The following is a 3,403-nucleotide window of genomic DNA, read 5'->3' as shown; positions in this document are numbered from 1 at the left end:
TGTGTAGACCCTTCTTCTTGGTTGAAGAGGTGCAGTCTTCTTATAGAAGCACTGAGGAGGCAAATGGTTAATTGACCACACACATAACAGAAATGAAGACCACCTTCCTCTTTCTTCTTTTTCTACTCTCGGGATTTGATAGGTTTTTCATTGTAGTGGTTAGGATTTCTAGAGCTGTAGGGTTTCTTTTTGTAATGTTTATGTTTAAAGGATCGGTTTTGATTTTTTCTAGGTGGGGCCACTACATTGTAAGCATTATTTTTGTGTCCAGTAGAGGTTTTACTCTTGAGCCTATGATGTTCTTCAATTCTAATGGAGTTCAAAACTTGGGTTAGGGTGAGATCTCCTTGGGTATGGCCTAGAGTCTTAGCAAAATCAAACCAAAAATTGGGTAGTTTGTCTATCAGGCAGGCTACCTGAAATTGGGTAGCATCATTAAGACTATATTTGCTTTTTAGTATGTCTCAGAGTTCTTTGGCACTCTTAGCCATATTATAAATATCATACAGCCTCTCAGAAAGGGTACCTAGGATTCTATGGATGCAATGATAGTCTATCTTATCAGAAGTTCTAGAGGGTGTCCTGGTGGACGTAGAAGGTTCAGTGTGAGAGAAGGATGAACTCCGGATTGGTTTTGAATTTTGGCCAGTACCAGGTCGTAAAGTAGTTGATTTGGACCCGTTATCAACTTTAGAAGTGTTCTCAGCTATGGCTAAGATCAACCCTAATGTGGTGAGCCAGAACTGCATTTGGTTCTACCACCTCCTAAAGTTGTGGCCATCAAATTTTTTAGATTTAGCACTAAGGTGGTCACTAGTGTTAGAGGCTATAGCATCAGGGTTATAGAATAAAGACAGAAACCTGAATCAAGGCAAAATATTTTTGTCAAAATATTGCACTAATTTTTATATTGAACTTTGGATGTCTAGTTGATATATCTAAAATATAATAACCAGATCAGCTCCAGATCGATGGTGGAACACTAGGCTCACTTAAGTACCAACCTTTTCTAGACACGTATGCCTTTTTGACAAAATTTTCTTTGACACTATTAGTTAGTGGATATAATCACTAAAAATCGCATAAATTCAATTTTTAGAAAAGCCTTGGTGCAAACTTAAATTGGTTTTTGTGTATCAATTAATTTTCGAATTTTCGGTTTGAATTTTTCGAATTAGTAATAATTGATTACTAATTTAGTGCTAGCAAATCAATTATTATAATTGAGATCTAAAATATCAATTCAATGAATTATATAATTTATTATCTTATTAGAATAATTAATTACTAATTTTGTGCTAGCAAATCAATTATTATAATTGAGATCTAAAATGTCAATTCAATGAATTATATAATTTATTATCTTATTAGAATAATTGATTACTAATTTTGTGCCAGCAAATCAATTATTATAATTGAGATCTAAAATATCAATTCAATGAATTATATAATTTATTACCTTATTAGAATAATTGATTACAAATTTTGTGCTAGCAAATCAATTATTATAATTGAGATCTAAAATGTCAATTCAATGAATTATATAATTTATTATCTTATTACAATAATTGATTACTAATTTTGTGCAAGCTAATCAATTATTATAATTGATATCTGAAATGTCAATTCAATGAATTATATAATTTATTATTTTATTAGAATAATTGATTACTAATTTTGTGCTACCAAATTAATTATTATAATTGAGATCTATAATGTCAATTCAATAAATTATATAATTTATTACCTTATTAGAGTAATTGATTACAAATTTTATGCTAGCAAATCAATTACTATAATTGAGATCTAAAATGTCAATTCAATGAATTATATAATCTATTACCTTATTAGAATAATTGATTACTAATTTTGTGCTAGCAAATCAATTATAGATCTAAAATGTCAACTCATTGAATGATACAATTTATTACCTTGTTAGAATAATTGATTACTAATTTTGTGCTAGCAAATCAATTATTATAATTAAGATCTAAAATACAATTCAATGAATTATATAATTTATTATCTTATTAGAATAATTAATTACTAATTTTGTGCTAGCAAATCAATTATTATAATTGAGATCTAAAATATCAATTTAATGAATTATACAATTTATTATCTTATTAGAATAATTGATTACTAATTTTGTGCTCGCAAATCAATTATTATAATTGAGATCTAATTTGTCAATTCAATGAATTAGTTATTATGGATTAACCAATTTTCAAATTTTTTGTTTGAATGGGATCTAAAAATTACTCCCTAAGGAGTCCAATTGGAGGTATGATAAACCTTTTGGAGGTTAAACAAATTATTACCTTTTTAGAATGATTTACTAAGTTATATATTACTAACAAAAAAAATAAACGAACACATATTTGGATTGTTAGTAGTATATCACCCAAATAAGCAAATAAATCTAATAATTGTAATTAATAGAAAATTTTAAAAGGAATAATATATATATTATTCGGCATCAAAATAAATCTATTGTAGTATAAAAGAAATCGATTCTAGCACAAAATAAATCTATTCATTTAATATATTTAAATCATAAAATTGCAAATCCTACAAATCTACTAATATTAAATTTAAAACAAGAGTAAAAAAAGTAGTCTAATTGAAGGCAGATCGAAGTGCTTAGACGCTGTCACAAAGAAGTGTTTGCCCCAATGTATAGGTCCCCAGCAATCCTTCTCTAAGATGCGATGATCCTACAACTTCTTCTTCGGTACGTCTCCGAAGAAGTCAAAACGAATCTAATCGAACTTGCAGATCCAACAAAGAACGAAAGAAAAAAATAAAATTAAATATAAGAGAGCAAAAATAAAAATCAAAAGTGACTAAGAGGAGGCAAAAATTTTCTCCATAATTTCTTCAATATTTTTCTCTATTTTTTCATGTACTGAATAGGATGAAATAGGGGATATTTATAGGAGTGTATATAGGGGCTTTTTGGCATTTTTCACAGATGCGTCCGCGTTCTTTACCGGCCAGCACGCGGCTGGCCAGCGGACACGCGTCCGAGGAATGCGGACGCGGCCTGTCCGCGATTAATTCGCTGAGGCCCCAGTGGAACGCGTCAGCGGGCGTTTTGCGAATGACAAGCGTCGTCCGCGATTAATTCACGGAGGCCCCAGTGGAACGCCCCAGCGGGCGTTTCGCGAATGACAAACGCGCACGCGGTCAAGTCTTGGGCCGCATGCGCATTTAAATTTTTCCAACAATCTGGTAGTGGGACTACTTACCATTCAAGCATGGAAAATAGGTGGTGGTGAAGAAAGAGAATAAGAAAAAAACGATTGGTTTCCATTCCACTTTGGTCCTTAGCAAGTGGATATGAAGTAGATGATGTAAAAAAGATGGAACAGTCATAGTAATGAAGGCCCTAACTACAACA

Source organism: Phoenix dactylifera, unplaced genomic scaffold (genome assembly GCF_009389715.1).
Source record: "Phoenix dactylifera cultivar Barhee BC4 unplaced genomic scaffold, palm_55x_up_171113_PBpolish2nd_filt_p 001819F, whole genome shotgun sequence".
NCBI lineage: Eukaryota > Viridiplantae > Streptophyta > Magnoliopsida > Arecales > Arecaceae > Phoenix > Phoenix dactylifera.
The sequence above is the reverse complement of the archived record's forward strand: the minus strand, read 5'-3'. Positions refer to the sequence as shown.